At 49.1% G+C, this 16,807-nt stretch overlaps 1 protein-coding gene across 2 annotated transcripts in view; it reads left to right on the top strand.

Moving 5' to 3' along the window:
- The window catches only part of LOC142290490 (retinol dehydrogenase 16-like), a 118,432-nt gene that overhangs the window by 17,783 nt on the left and 83,842 nt on the right, over nt 1-16,807 (top strand). Inside the window, exon 2 of one of the 2 annotated variants that reach the window (XM_075334451.1) lies at nt 15,324-15,381. The exons of the other annotated variant lie outside the window; for it this stretch is intronic. The gene's annotated coding sequence lies outside the window, so the exon portion shown is untranslated. The remainder of the gene's footprint in view (nt 1-15,323; nt 15,382-16,807) is intronic. 2 annotated transcript variants of the gene reach the window in all.

The following is a 16,807-nucleotide window of genomic DNA, read 5'->3' as shown; positions in this document are numbered from 1 at the left end:
TCCCACCGGTTACCCACTCCTCGGCTTTAATCTGGGCCGAAGGAGCCCCTCTCTTTGCCCGCAGGCGCTGGCCCTGAGAAACTGGTGCATTGGCGGTGGCGGTGTCTCTCTACAACGGTTGGACTGTTGCCTTCAATCGGGACTTGGTTGTTGGGAGACCCAGAGGTCCCCTTCACTGACGGATTTGGCAAATTCACGGTGACTCCTAGCCTTGCTGGGATCCGAAAGGCCCCTGCCAATGGTGCTGACTGCTCTTCGTATACCGCTCCGGTACCGCCGGGCCACCACCCGTCCACGGTCCTTCCGGCAACCTCCAAGCAGCCTCTCCTGCAGACAGTCACTGCCGTCTGCCGACCTTGCTGTTCTCAGTCCGGGGCACACACCCGGACCAACTTCAGGCTTTCTTAACTGTTCCTTTTTCTGTCACTACTCTCACTGTCCTCCTTTACCACTTCCTTTTACTTCACTCCCCTGGCTTGAACTGCCTGGTTTCCCGCCTCCAGGGCTGTGAACTCCTCGGTGGGCGGAGCCAACCGCCTGGCCCACCCACTGGTGTGGACATCAGCCCCTGGAGGAAGGCAACAAGGATTTTTGGTTAGCCTTGGTGTTCCTATCTGGGGTGTAGGGTGTGGTGGTGTTATGACCTGTGACCCCTGGCTTGCCCAGGGCATCACATTCCCCCTTAGCAAAATGCAGACCGTCCGCGGGCTGCCCGTCCAACACCGGTTTTATTTTCTGAAAAGATATAAAAAGAATAACACACCTACAAATAGAAAAACATCATCCCAGATCGGGAGGTTCCGTACTTAAACGTTGCAAAACGGTAACATTAAAACGGTTGCTACTGCCGCTCTCTCCCACCCAAGTAACCTGGCCCTGATGCTGCCCCTAAAACCCAGGCAGCACATCTTGACCCCAGTCCTGAACCAGTTACCCGAGCGGGATCTGTCCTTCCCCTCCAGAGGGTAGCCACTGGTTCCTGTGGTGGCTGGGCCCAAGCCTGCTCCACTGCGGGCCCTCCCTCCAACGTGCCTCTCCGGAGGCGGTAACGGTTAGCTGCAACAAACAGATTTTATTTACAAGCCACTAATGTTTGTGGTTGCCCTGCAAGTTCACGGGGTTGTCCATAGGAGTTCCTATGCAGCTAGATGGTCCCCACAGGGAAAACGGTGCCGGCAACGGCCGGTTTCCAAATCACGGTTGCAGATAATCAGGTTACTTTCACGGTAATCATTTTCTCATTTTTATTCTTTGGCAAACTTTTTAAAACTTTCAAACGCACTCAGACTTCCTCCCCTTTTTAAGGGACGGTTTCCCTGTACCTAAGTGGGGGTTTACCTAGGTTGGGACGGGTGGACCTCCGGGGTCCGGTGTAAGTGGGGCTAGGCAGTGGGGCAGAGGGAACAATCAGTTCTTCCTCCCTGCTATCGTGTGGGGCAGGCGAAGGCATAGGGGAGCTGGGTACAGGTTCATCCCTGGGCACTGGCACTGGTTCTGGCTCACGGTTGACCGCCTCCATCACTTCTTCATCCACAGGTTGTGGGAACAGTATCACTGGAAGAATCACCGCGCCGTTCTGTGTAGGCCAATCTGCTGGGAAGTCACCCATCACAGTGTGGATCACCTCTTTTGCCTTCTCTGCTGGTGGAGGAACCGGTACTTCAGGCGTTGCCCTCAATGCTGGTGGGCACCTTTTCAGATGGTCTCAAGAAACCGTGGCCAAAGTGCCCCCTTGGTCACGACTGATCTGGTAGGCCTTCCCATCCTCCCATCCTGAGGGCTGTATGACGTATGGGGTTTGTTCCCATTGATCATCCAGCTTGTGGGTCTTCCTCTTCCGCTTTAACACCACATCTCCAGGCTGGAAAGGGCCTGCAGACGCTTTCTGATTGAAGCGCCGCTCCTGTTGTTCTCGACTCTGACTTAGATTCTTCTCCACATACTCCTGAATCTGTCGGTACTGCACCCTCCGCCGGGTGTCCCATTCAGCCGTTGAGGGGAGTGTCTCTGGGGCTTCCAGTCCCATTTCAAGGTTCACCGGCAGTCGGCCGGGCCGAGCCCTCATCAGATACGCTGGGGTGCACTTCGTTGAGCTAGACGGGATATTGTTGTACATATCGACCAAGTCGGGCAGCTTCTCCGGCCACATGTTCCGCTCTTCGAACAGCAACATTTTGAGGAGGCCAAGGACCAAATGGTTCATCTTCTCACACATACCGTTGGTCTGGGCATGGTAAGGTGTGGTCCGGATCGTCTTGCAGCCGTACAGCTGACAGAACTCATGGAACACCTCCGCCTCAAAGGCTGGGCCTTGGTCGGTAAGCACCTTCTCAGGGTATCCATGGGGTCGACAGAAGTAAGCTTGGAACGCTCTAGCGGCGGTACGGCCGGTTAGGTCTTTGACCGGGACAACCACCATGAACCGGGAGTAATGATCTACTATGGTCAGAGCGTAAGTGTACCCACTTCGGCTGGGGGTGAGCTTTACATGGTCCAAGGCGACCAGCTCCAGCGGTTGATGTGTAATGATCGGGCGTAGGGGAGCCTTCTGGCTAGCTTCGTCCTTCCTCCTCAACGTACAAGGACCGCACTCTCGACACCAGGCCTCCACAGACTCCCGCATCCCACTCCAATAGAACCGCTCCCTCAACAGCATCTCCAGCTTCTTCCATCTGAAGTGTCCGGCACCATCATGGTACGCCTGCAGAACAGTGGGTACATCAGCTTGGGGAATAACCAACTGGCGGATCTTCTCATGAGTCTTCGGGTTGATCAGCTCACGGTACAACTTCCCTTGATGTAGATACAGCCGGGTCCGTTCCTTCCACAAGCGTTGGGCTTCAGCTGGGGCGGCAGGGTCCATCCCAGCAGCGCCTTGCTCCACCAGGGTCTTGACTAGGCGAACAGCGGGCGCCTGATTTTGAGCTTCCTGCCACTCCTGACTGGGCAGCGGATCCAGGTTCACCCGTTGTTGGTGGACATGTACCTTCTCAGTTGGTGGCTGGTGAAATGCAGGCAACTCGATCTCTTCGAGGTCATCATCCTCGCACCCTCCTTCTGACAAGTGGGGCATCCGAGAGAGTGCATCAGCATTAATGTTGACACGACCGGCCCTGTATTTGATTGTGAAGTCATAGTTGGCTAGTCTGGCCACCCACCGCTGCTCCAACGTGCCCAACTTGGCCGTGTTCAGGTGAGTCAACGGATTGTTATCCGTGAAAGCGGTGAATTTTGCTGCGGCCAAGTAGTGGCGGAACCGCTCGGTGATAGCCCACACCAGTGCCAGGAGCTCGAGCTTGAAGGAGCTGTAGTTCTCAGGGTTCCTTTCAGTCGGCCGGTGTTTTCGGCTAGCATAGGCAACCACTTTCTCCTTTCCATCCTGGACCTGGGACAGGACTGCCCCCAAACCCACATTGCTGGCGTCTGTGTAGAGGATGAATGGGCAGCCGTAGTCAGGGTACGCTAGGACCTCTTCTCCAGTTATGGCCGCTTTCAGCTGGCGGAAGGATTCCTCATGCCTGTCCTCCCACACCAGTGGGGCTCCGATGGGTCTACCACCTTTGGTCTGTCCCACGAGGAGGTCTTGCATGGGAGCAGCCATCTTCGTGTACCCCTTGATGAAGCGTCGGTAGTACCCCACCAGACCCAAAAACTGCCTTACTTCCCTCACGGTGGTTGGTCTTGGCCAGTCCTGGATGGCAGTGATCTTCTCAGGGTCGGGGGCGACACCTTCCGCACTCACCACATGCCCCAGGTACTGCACTCTGGGTTTCAGCAGGTGACACTTAGAAGGCTTCAACTTCATCCCGTATTTGGCAAGGGACGCGAATACATCGGCAAGGTGCTCCAGATGGGCTTCATACGTCTGAGAGTACACGATCACATCATCCAGGTATAACAGGACGGTCTCGAAGTTTAGATGTTCCAGACAGCACTCCATCAGCCGTTGGAAGGTTCCAGGGGCATTGCACAGCCCAAACGGCATACTATTGAATTCACAGAGCCCCATTGTGGTGGTGAAGGCGGTTTTCTCCCGGTCCTCCGGGGCCACTGCCACTTGCCAGTACCCACTGGTGAGGTCAAGGGTAGAGAAGTAATTCGCGGTTCTCAGTGCGGCCAAAGACTCTTCAATACGGGGCAGTGGGTAGGCATCTTTATGCGTTATCTGATTAATCTTCCGGTAGTCCACACACATCCGCATGGTGCCATCCTTCTTCTTGACCAGTACCAACGGAGCGGCCCAGGGACTACAGCTGTCCCGAATAACCCCTGCCTCCTTCATATTCCTCAACATATCTTTGGCACACTGGTAATGTGCAGGGGGAATAGGCCTGTACCTCTCCTTGATAGGGGGGTGCTCATCGGTGGGGATGTGGTGTTGGACCCCTTTGATCTGCCCAAAGTCTAGTGGATGTTTGCTGAAAACTTGCTCATACTCCCGCATCACCCTGTATACCCCTGCTTTGTGATGTGTAGGGGTATCGTCAGTGCCCACGTGTAGCTGTTGGTGCCACTCATTCACCTCCCCTTGGGGCGGGGGAGTGCTGGTAGTAGGTGGGGAAACTGAGGGAGTGGCCTTGTGGATGGTGTGGGGATCTAGGGTGAGCAGCTTGGCAAGGGTGGCATACCGGGGAAGCCTGACTTCTTCCTCCCCACAGTTCAGTACCCTCACGAGCACTCTCCCCTTCTTTACGTCTACCACCGCTCGGGTGGCCATTACAGTGGGCCAGTGCTTGGAGGGCATGGGCTCCATCATGGCAGGGTAGTCACGGCCCTGAGGCCCTACTGCTGCCCTACACCAAATCATCATCTCACTCCTAGGGGGCACAATCAACGGAGCAACATCCATCACTCTCACTCCACCAATCTCTCCTCCTGTTGAGTTTACATGCTGGCGGTACATCAAGGCTCGGATCTCACGCTGTACAGCTCTCTTTCGGCTCCCCACCGCCGTGGCGGCCAGCTGTTGCAGTAGGGCCAACACATCACCCATACAGTGCTCCATCACATTGGTTCCTAGCACTATCTTCGGGTTATGATCACTGGGTTCATTCATGATCACAATCATACCCTGGTGTTGCAGTTCAGCTTGCCCCACTGTCATAGCCACCTGCTTATACCCCACTTGGGTCAATGGGAGTCCATTAGCAGCAATCAGTGTTATACTAGTATCTGGGGGTGCCAGCTCGTCTATCCCCCAATACCGCTGGTACAATGTGTATGGTATGGTGGTTACCTGTGATCCAGTGTCCAAGAGAGCCATCACCGGTATGCCGTCCACAGCCACGGGGATGATGGGCCGGGCCCCGATATACCAGTCCCGCCAGTCTGGGGGGCCACGGGGTTCTACTCCTGAGGATTGGCCCGGGGCCCCAGGGGTTGCTCGTTTAACGGGCACTGTCGGACGTAATGGCCAGGCTTACTGCACTTCTAACAGGTTGGAGGTCTGTTCCGCGAGTTGTTAGCACTCCTCCGCTGCATCCAGGGAACATCTTCAGGGCTGTCGGCAAGCTGTATCTTTGCTGGAGGCTGGGATCTGGTCAAAGGTTGGAGTGCAGCAAGGATCTTGGCGAGGTCTCCGTCCATGCGGCGGACCTGAGCTGCCAGTTCTTCCATCGTGCTGCTTGGGGCTGTAGGTATTGAAGAGGTTGGCAGGGCAGGGGCCACCACGACAGGGGCCGTCTCAATGGGCCACGGGGCTGGCTCCAAGATTTCTGAAGCTGGGGGTTGCAGTGCCTTGATGGCCCGTTCCTTTAACACAGCAAAGTCCACATCAGGGTGTTCCAGGGCCCACAGCCGGAGCTGTTTGCGATCCTCAGAGGACCTCATCCCCTGCACAAATTGCTCTACTAACATCTTGTTGCTGTCCGCCTCATTGATAGTGTCCACCCGCTTTAGCGTGCGGAGGGTGGTTTGCAGACGTAAAGCATAGTCCCGAATGCTATCCACAGACCGTTGCCGGCACTGGTAAAACTGCATCCTCAGCTCAGCTTCGGTACGGGTCTCAAAGGCAGTCTGTAGCTTCTCAAAGATGGTGGCTACAGAGAACCGGTCCCTCTCGGCCCAGGTCTCCGCCTCCTGCTCAGCCGCGCCGGTTAGCTGGCCCAGCACTACCGCTGCACGTTGCTTATCAGTCAGGGGGTATAGTTCTAGCAACGGATTAAGCTTTTTCCGGAAGACCTGTAAAGCATCAGGCTTCCCGTCATACTGCGGTAGCCAGGTAGCTCCGGGCGCATAGGGCAAGGAGAACGGCATCACCTGAGCGAGAGCGGGGGCCGCGGCACCTCCTGCCAGCACGGCCGGGACCTGGGCAGGCCCATTCCCATCCACGGGTGCCACTGCGGCTGCGACCACCGCTCCTCCAGCGGCTCCGTCGGGCGCAGACATCTTGTTTCCGTCCCCCTTAGCCTCTTTCCGGCCCCTCCTCTATCGGGGCGGGGTCTTGGCCTTCGCGCCTCTACTACTCGAGAAGACGCTCGAGCGGGAACTTTTCGCGCCAAAGATGGCGGCTTCTGAAATTTTCTGGCCGGACACCTCCGGCGGTAACAAGGCACACCTCTACCCAACGGCAGAGCGGTAAGATCCTGTTCATGATGCCAAGTTGTCGCGGGCGGAGGAGGGGACGCCGCGCTCTCCCACTGCTCGGGTCCGGCTGCCGCTGCTGCTGCGGCCTGCTGCTGCTCGGTGGCTCGAGCGATGGGCCGGATCCCGGGGACTCGAGCGGCGCTCCTCGCCCGTGAGTGAAAGGGGATTGGTTTTTGGGATAGTTTATTGTCCGTGACGCCACCCACGGTTGTGGTGATTAAGTGGACACCACCGCTGCTCTGTATGGGGATCCCGGGAGCGATGACAGGGAGCAGCAAAGTTGTTGGTTCTCCCCTCCGTGGGTAGGGGGTAGTTGTCCCGGGGCCCAGTGATGAGGTGGGTGATGAGGGATGGCGGGGCCAGTGCAGGGCTTGGTGGGGTGCAGGGACGCGGGGGCAGCGCTGTGCCTCACGGCACTGTGGTACTGTGGTACTCACTCAGCCTGAGACGGGGACACAGTTCTCGGTAAAACACACGGCTGGAAAGACGGTTCCCACGGACGGCTGCAGTTGCTTTTCCCCAGTAGTTGACGGTGACGGTCCCTTTTCCTGCACCTAAGGTTTCTGTGTTGGTAGCGATGGGTTCCCACCGGTTACCCACTCCTCGGCTTCAATCTGGGCCGAAGGAGCCCCTCTCTTTGCCCGCAGGCGCTGGCCCTGAGAAACTGGTGCCTTGGCGGTGGTGGTGTCTCTCTACAACGGTTGGACTGTTGCCTTCAATCGGGACTTGGTTGTTGGGAGACCCAGAGGTCCCCTTCACTGACGGATTTGGCAAATTCACGACGACTCCTAGCCTTGCTGGGATCCGAAATTCCCCTGCCAATGGTCCTGACTGCTCTTCGTATACCGCTCCGGTACCGCCGGGCCACCACCCGTCCACGGTCCTTCCGGCAACCTCCAAGCAGCCTCTCCTGCAGACAGTCACCGCCGTCTGCCGACCTTGCTATTCTCAGTCCGGGGCACACACCCGGACCAACTTCAGGCTTTCTTAACTGTTCCTTTTTCTGTCACTAATCTCACTGTCCTCCTTTACCACTTCCTTTTACTTCACTCCCCTGGCTTGAACTGCCTGGTTTCCCGCCTCCAGGGCTGTGAACTCCTCGGTGGGCGGAGCCAACTGCCTGACCCACCCCCTGGTGTGGACATCAGCCCCTGGAGGAAGGCAACAAGGATTTTTGGTTAGCCTTGGTGTTCCTATCTGGGGTGTAGGGTGTGGTGGTGTTATGACCTGTGACCCCTGGCTTGCCCAGGGCGTCACATATATATATATATATATATATATATATATATATATATATATATATATATACATATATACCAGGAGGAGAACATATGTGTTAGGAAGGGGACAAAAACCAGAATAGGCCCAGGAGGCTGATATATATACCGGAAGGGGGACATACATACCAGGAAGGGCCCAGAATGGGGACATACTGGTGCATCTCAGTAAATTAGAATATCATCTGTAAGTCATAATCATATACAGAAATAAACACTTGAAATAGATCACTGTGTGTAATGACTCTATACAATATGTGTTTCACTTTTTGTATTAAATTACTGAAATAAATTCACCTTTTTGATGATATTCTAGTTTATAGAAATGTACCTGTATGTGTCAGGACGGGCAGTGTGTGTGTGTGTGTGTGTGTGTGTGAGACAGTATACAGAGGGGCAGCTTGTGTAGGGGATGGTATACAGAGGGGCAGCGTATGTGAGGGATATTATATCGAGGGGCAGTGTGTGTGGGTGATATTACATATAGAGGCAGTGTGTCTGGGAGAGATATTCTACACAGGGGTAGAGTATGTGTGGGGATATTATACATAGGAGCAGTGGGAGAGAAGGTGTACAGTGTGTATTATGGAGAGAGGTGGGGTAGAGGGTGTGTTATGGAGAGGGGCGGTGTAGAGGGTGTATTACAGAAAGAGGTGGTGTAGAGAGTTTATTATAGAGAGGGGTGGTATAGAAGGTGTATTATTAGGAGAGGGGCGGTGTAGAGGGTGTATTATGGAGCGGGGTGGTGTAGAGGGTGTTATGGAGAGGGACAATGTAGAGCATGTATTATGGAGAGGGGCGGTGTAGAGGCTATATTACGGCAGTGTAGAGTGTGTATTATGGAGCAGGGAGGTGAAGAGCATGCATTATGGAAAGAGTTGGTGTAGGTGATGTGTTATGGAGAGGGGCAATGTAGAAGGTGCATTATGGAGAGGGGCAGGCATGTAAAGGGTGTATTATTACTTTTCTGAGGGAAATACTTCATTTTCTGGAACAACGTCAAGGGTGCTAAGACTTTTGGCCATGACTGTGTGTACAATATATATATATATATGTTTTTCCAAGAAGGTTTGCGGGGTGGAGGCGGAGCTGGGGTGGACCTTTGGTGGAGTCTCAACTGGGCACCATAATTTTCCCAGTATGGGGCCCTGAAATTCCTAGTGGCGGCCCTGCTGAATTCTAAAATAATCCTCTTTAAGGGTTTACACGACAGTTATGAAAAAATGGTGGGGTTTTCATTATTTCATTTATATACATTATAACTTGTGATATAATTTGATTATCAGTTGAAGCTACTTTTTCAGAAATAATGCTATTTAAATATGGCAGTTTAGGTTAAGGTTACACGGCGGCATGTACCACACGACATTCAAACCTAAGTGTGTTGTTACATCTAATGATTTTCACATTGGCTTTTTTTTTCGCTGGCTGCAAATCTCAGGTAACTCAGTCGTTAAAAACTTAGATGAATGTCGCTTGCAACTTGGACTTGTGTACAAATCTACAATATGACCTTTTTTTAGTAGCAAAATGATAGCTCTAAAATAGTCATGCACAGTGACAGCATCTGCTCTGTTCAGTAGAGGCAGCAACACAGGGCGGCATGGTGTCAGAGTTCCCGGCAGTATTCAGAGACAAACGCCATCCCTGCAAGTGACGTCATTGCGGGGGGTCTCTGCAATCCGCCAGGTACTCTGAGTGCACTGACAGAGCGCTGCTCTGTGTTGCCGACTCTACTGATCTGAGCCGCCAACAGAGAGGACACTGTCACTATGTAGATTGCACAGTGCACAGCAAGCAGTGAGGGACAGAACTTGGACACAGCAGGGACAGAGCAGCCCTGAAACAAGCGTCACTGATGATGATTAGTTTCAGGGAGAGGGCAGAGGCTATGATAGTGAAAGCAGCCTCTGCCCCCTGCTCTGATGACTCTTTGTTTGAGAATCTCAGCATGCAGTGAGATTCTCAAAAAACATAATCAGGAAATAGGAGAAAAAAAATGTAATAGTAGTTAGTGTAGTCAGAAAAGGGTAGGAAATTTTTAATACAGCCACATTAGAAATGTGTTTAGATTGGGCAAATTAAATAGATAGGAATTTGGATTGAAATTTCTTCAGCCTTCGGATCATCCCTTTTAGTTTCGTAAAATCTATGCTCAATGGGCAGGGTCAGACTGAGGGTGTAGGGGGCCATGGGAGCAATTGACTCCAGGGGCCCATACTTCAGCTATATGCAAATACCTGTTTGCCATTATGCCCGAGCGTTGACAGTAAAATACAGGTTGCTACTGCACATCTACTGTACACGCAACATAACTTTTATGTACAATTACGATAGATTGCTGTCACAGTGGTCTTTCTGCTTTAAGAGATTAGTGACAGGTTCTGAGTCTGAGTATCACTTTACCTGGTGAGACACTGCTATTTAAATGTGATTTTCTTTCCTTTGTGAAAGAGAGGGTCAAGCTATGTCCACGGGACAACGTACCCGCGGATATTTCCACAGGTTTGTCCGCAGGTTTCCCACAGCTGATCCCCGGAATCCGCAGTTATCCAATGCTAAGGGATTCGAGCATTTTTGCTGCGGTAAACCTGTAGGGCAATATTGGAAAGGTAGGAATTCCGCAGATATTTCCGCATGAATAATTGACATGCAGTTACATGCGGCTGCGGGACATCTGCAGCATATTCCGCAGTCGCACATACCGCAGCATTGATACAGCACTCCTCATATCCCATAGGATAACATGGGGAGTGTCTGTACTTGCGCAAACCTGCGGATTTATCTAGAAAATCCAGATAAATCCTCAGGTTTTCTGCTGCAAAATCCATGGGTACGTTGTCCCGTGGGCACATAGCCTTAATGTCAGTTTGCTTTCCAGCAGCGTCAGACTCCTGATCAGGTGTTTCCAGTTTGGATCACTCCCAGTCCCTTTATATACTGTATTTTTCAGACGATAAGATGCACCAGACCATAAGACGCACCCTGGTTTTAGAGGAGGAAAATAGGAAAATAAAATTTTAAGCAAAAAATGTGATCATGACACATTGTTATGGGGTGAGGATCTGCTGCTGACACTGTTATGGGGGTAATCTCCCCAAATTCTCTAACTCAGGTACCCCATCCTGGTAATGATCCTCCTGCCTTATATATATATATGTGTCCCTCATCCTGGTATAGCCCACCTGCTATATACTGCCATCCTGCTATATACTGCCATCCTGGTATGTGCTCTCATCCTGTTATATACCCCATCCTGGCATATAGCCGCATCCTGCTATATACCCCATCCTGGCATATGGCCGCATCCTGCTATATACCCCCATCCTGCTATATACCCCCATCCTAGTATGTGCTCCCATCCTGCTATATACCCCCACCCTGCCATATACCCCCATCCTGCTATATACCCCCATCCTGCTATATTCCCCTGTCCTGCTATATACCACCACCCTGCTATATACTCCCATCCTGCTCATAATATATCCTCATCCTGCTATAAACCCCTATCCTGCTATATGGCCGCATCCTGTGGCACACAAAAAAAAATAAACGTTTATACTCACCTTTCCTCGCTCCATGCAGCATTGCTCCTCCTCCCTTCTGTTCCAGCAGCAGAGCCGCTGAGTGGAGCTGGACACGCTCCCTGCAGCATCGCGATGTCCTCCTGTCTGTGTCGGCCGCGGCTGCGTGTGAACAGATGCGCACAGCGATGACTTAATCCCTGTGAGCACCGCTAGTCTTCACACACAGCCGCGACCGGCACAGACAGGAGGAGATGGCGGTGCTGAAGGGATCGTTGTCGGTGAGTGTACTGATTCACTGCTCCCCACGCTGATGATGATGAGTGGGGGGCAGTGAATACAGCCGCATATGATCACTCCAGGCTATAGTTGCTAGGGGTGATCATGCGGGCCGGCTGTTTACTATGCGCGCATCCCCCGCCCATCACCTCACCTACCTGTCAGCGCTGAGAGATGGGCGGGAGGATGGGGGTGCATATGAAGTGAACGGGCCCACGTGGTCACAGCAGGCGCTGCTGTAGCCTGCTCATGCCCCCGATGACCCGCTCCACCACAGCACCCTCATTCCCCGCAACCCTACATTCAGACTATAAGACGCACCCCCCACTTTCCCCCAACATTTGAGGGAAAAAAAGTGCGTCTTATAGTCCGAAAAATATGGTACCTTCTGCTACCAGCAGAGCGTGCCTGTTATTCTTGATTAATTTGGATTCTGGTCCTAGAGGAAAAAGGAGCAGCTGACACCATCTCTTGGAGTTGATGTGGTGGCTGCAATCTTTGCGCTGAGTGCAGCAGTCTGTTGTTGTTCAACTACCTATGTGGTATATAAGGCTGATTGCACACTATGTAAAAAATCATATATTGGATGCACTTCAAGACCTCTCCGCAAACGGATATCTGAACATGCTAATGTTACTTCTGTTTCAATTCTCTCAACATCCAACCAACCAATCCCCAAAAAAAAACAAATCCTTCTCGGGACTTAGTAGGCATTTTATGGAAAAGCACAACAGCGATTTTTCAAACCTTAAAATTACTGCTATTGAAAAAATTAACAAACCGCACAGAGTTAACCCTGCTTTACACGTTGCAATGTCGCATACGATATCGTATGCGATTTGCAACGCCCCCATCCTATGTGCGGCACGTTCAATTTGTTGAATGTGCCGCACAAACGATTAACCCCCATCACACGTACTTACCTTCCATACGACCTCAATGTGGGCGGCGAACATCCACTTCCTGGAGTGGGAGGAACGTTCGGTGTCACATCGACGTCACGCGGCAGCCGGCCAATATAAGCGGAGGGGTGGAGCACCTCCTTCCTTCCGCATTGTGAGACGGGAGCTGCAGGACACTGGTAAGATCTGTTCATCGTTCCCGGGGTGTCACACACTGCGATGTGTGCTACCCCGGGTACGATGAACAATCTGACGTGCAATTCTAGAGAAAAGTACGATGTGTATGCGATGAACTTTTTACCGTTCAATCGCAATCGCACGTACCTGTCACACACTACAATGTACCTTACGATGCCGGATGTGCGTCACTTACGATGTGACCCCGCCGACACATTGTAAGATACATTGCAGCGTGTAAAGCGGGCTTAAGAGACAGGTTCCAACTTCGCTACTTTGAAGCAAAGTGGATCATGAAATTAGACGTGCGACATCCATTGAATTTTAGATCTGACCTACGTTATATCATCTAACAATGTTATTCCATCATACATTTTTTCTTTTCCTTTCTACATATTTTTTGTTCCCTATTTTTTCTTCCCCAAATTTTTCCTCTTTCTTTTTTTATTCATGATATTACACACCATACGCATGCCATCACATATACACTTATTGCCTACTTATTAGTACATACAGTCTTGATACCTTTTTACTATATCTATATGTATATATTTTTATTAAATAAAAAATTAACAAAAAAACAAAAAATAATAAAAAGCACAATCTAAAAATCATTCAACATTTATTATTTTTTATTTCTACCTATTTTCATTCTTATATAAAAGTTTTTTTCTTTTATTATTTATTTCTTCTTTTGTTCATTCTTTCACTTCCCATACATACACATTACAAAATAACCTTTCATATATAATGAATCTAATGATTTTTTTTCTATATTATAATACATATATATACATATATTTTTCTCGAGCATACACATTTTTATCTTTATACGCACATATACATAATTTTGCATGTTATCCCATATGAAACGCACACATATCTCACACCTTCTATAGTCATTTCCACTCTAAACATCAATATTTATTTTCCTTAATAGCTGTTTTTTTAAATCTTGTGTTGCCAAATTCTCTAGAAACATCAGGAGCCTTTGTCTCACCTTCTCTGTTTTTGATGTCCATAAGGCTGATTGTACATTACGTGAAAAATCACATATTGGACGTTCTCCAAGATCTCTGCGCAAACAGATACTTGAATATATCAATGTTACTTCTGTTTCTATTTTCTTAATATCTAATTAACTGACTACCAAAAACCAAATCCTTTTGGAATTCAGCAAACATTTTATTGTAAAACACAACAATGTTTTTTCAAACCTAGTATATATCGGAGGAGAAAGAAGGAGAAAACGGGGCACAATCTCCAGCCAGGAATGTTGTGCATTCTGTAATGTTCTTTTGTATTTTTTTAGATATTAGTAGTCTTTTACTAACCTGATTTTAATACACTGATGTCATTCCTTAGTCCACTCCCTTAAAAGAGTGAGGAACTGACGTAGCCACTAGGGACTTGTCAAAGCGCCGGTTGCCAGTGCGAAACAACTGTCGTCCGCATGTGGTCAGTCCCTCTCCCCTCTGTCCTTTTTTATGCCTGCTCCATGTAATAAATAAACACAAGTTTTCTACTGCCTATTTACGGTGAGTGCCCTCCGTTCTTATCTTTTTGTTTTTTTCAAATCTATATATCACCATCCTGGAGAAAATCAACAAATCGCACTGAGGTGGAGACAGGTTCCAAGAACTCCTCTATTGTGAAGCAAATTGGATCATGATATTGGACTTGCGCCACCCTAATGACTTTAATTTTAGATCTAGCTTACGTTATATTATCTAATATTGTCATCTTTATTATTTATATACATTCTTTTTTACTTTTTCTATATATTTCCTCTATTTCTTTTCTTTTTTCTTCTTCGATCTCATATTTACTATGCACATGCCATTATATACACTCTAATTGCCATTTCATTTCATTTTTTGGTATATACAACCTTGATATTTTTTTCACTATACTCATATGCATAATTATACCAAAAAAACCACAAAAAAACGATAAAACTAAAAAAAACCAAAAAGACAAATAAGCAAATAAACATAATTCAAAAGATATTTAATATTCAATCTTTATTTTTATCTCATTTTTCATTTTCCCATTTCTTATATACAAATATTATAAAACAACCTTTCATACATAATGAATTTTAAGATTTTTTCTATATACCGTAATAATTCATATATATTTTTCTTTAGCATACACATTTTGATTAATACATGCTTATATACTCACACTTATATATATTATCTCATATTAAATACATACATATTTCATACTATATATTGTTATTTTCACTTTAACACCAACATTTGTTTTTCTTCGCAGCTGTTTCTTGATTTTTCCTCTACCCCTCCCGATTCAGCCTTGTTTCCATGTCTTTTTCCTTGATGATCAGCTATTTAAACTAACTACATTGACTTGCTTGTTTACCTATGAATAAGGACATGTTCTTAATTCCCTGTACAAAACGCGTAAGGATATAATGCCCTTTCTGCTTTTTTGCGGTTTTCATTTTAATACCCATGTTTCAAAAAAAATGTTGATTTTTATATACATTTTTGCTGGTGCTGGACTCCATCTCCCCTCCCCCCCCTTTTCCTCCATTGACTCTTCGTTGATTCCAGATTAGGCTGCTCTGAAGGATCTGTGCACCTTTCATCCATCTGGGGACCTTATATCCTGGTAAGCTGAAAACTTTTTCGCTTTGTTGTTTTCCCCTTGTCTGTCTTCCTTTTCTGGTGTGTTGTTTTAGTGCAGCGGTGAGGCTAGTGTCCGTCACCTGCCCACTAACCAAGCCAGGGACTATTGTAGGGTCATCTCAGGGCTTCAGGTTCCGGCTCAGCCACAAGTGAGGATCCTGTATAGGGATAGGGACTGGCTAGGAGTGCAGGCTTACAATGGCAGATAAGTGAGGAGGTACCCATCTTCCCTCTCCCTAGTGCTATGGCGCACCGTTGTTAAAGTGTCCCCAGTGTACCCCTTGTTTGTGGTGGTGCTACCCCCATTTAGTAGTGTATTTGGCCTCATGCTGGACCATGCATTACATTTGCATTAAATAGGTTCTTTGATGAAAACAAGTTATCACCACTCCACGTGATTCACAGGATCGGTGATAACTTATTGATCAGTGAATCCAACCATTGGAAACCACAATGATCGGAATAATAAGGAACTTTTATCCCTGACAGGGCACTTTTCTTCCACTTTTAAAATTCTGTGGCAGGTGGGATGTTTGACAGCAACTCCATTCATCCTCTTTGGGGCTACCAGAAAAATTCAAGTAAAACAATCGCAGCAACTGAGGGAATGAATGGATCAGTGGTAGAGTTAAACACTAGCTCCAGTCTCATGGGATAAAAGTTCCCCATGCTGGCAATCGGTGTGGGTCCCAGCAGTTGGACTCCCAAAAGTCAATAAGTTATCATTTATCCTGTGTGGAAGTGATGTCACAATAGTAATGATGTGACTGGGAATAGGGACTTCTAAACTGGCCATCAGGCCAAGGGAGCTCCTAACTGTCCCTTATCCCAGAAGTACGCCTGATGGTGGCGAGGTCTGGATCGCCAATGTAATCCGAACTCCTTCGAAGCCCTGGTCTTATACCCCCTCACTTCCACCCCCCGTAGGGGGCCAGGACTGGAAAGATAAATCACCATACAAATAGACAGATAGTGAGAAACTAAAGGCCCAGTCACACACAACGACTTACCAGCGATCTCGAAAACGATGCGACCTGATAGAGATCACAGGTAAGTCACTGGGAGGTCGCAGGTGAGATGTCACACAGTCAGATCTTACCAGCGATGCAGGAACAATACAGGTTGCAGTAGCAACCTGTATAACGATCTCAGCAGTCACTGTGACCCTGTCACACAGTGTCAAACACAGCGATGTGTCCTGCCCAGCAGGACATCGCCTTTGAAGAAAATGGCCTGGGCCATTCTGCAACGACTAGAGATCTCACAGCAGGGGCCTGATCGCTGGTAGGTGTCACACATAACAAGATCGCTAACGGGACCGCTACTGAATCACGGAAACCGTGACTCAGCTGCGATCTCGCTAGCGATCTCGTTATGTGTGATGGTACCTTAACTCACAGTAGTCACTC

The sequence above is a fragment of the Anomaloglossus baeobatrachus genome, chromosome 2, assembly GCF_048569485.1.
Source record: "Anomaloglossus baeobatrachus isolate aAnoBae1 chromosome 2, aAnoBae1.hap1, whole genome shotgun sequence".
Classification (NCBI taxonomy): Eukaryota; Metazoa; Chordata; class Amphibia; order Anura; family Aromobatidae; genus Anomaloglossus; species Anomaloglossus baeobatrachus.
This window is presented reverse-complemented; position numbering and strand designations above follow the sequence as displayed.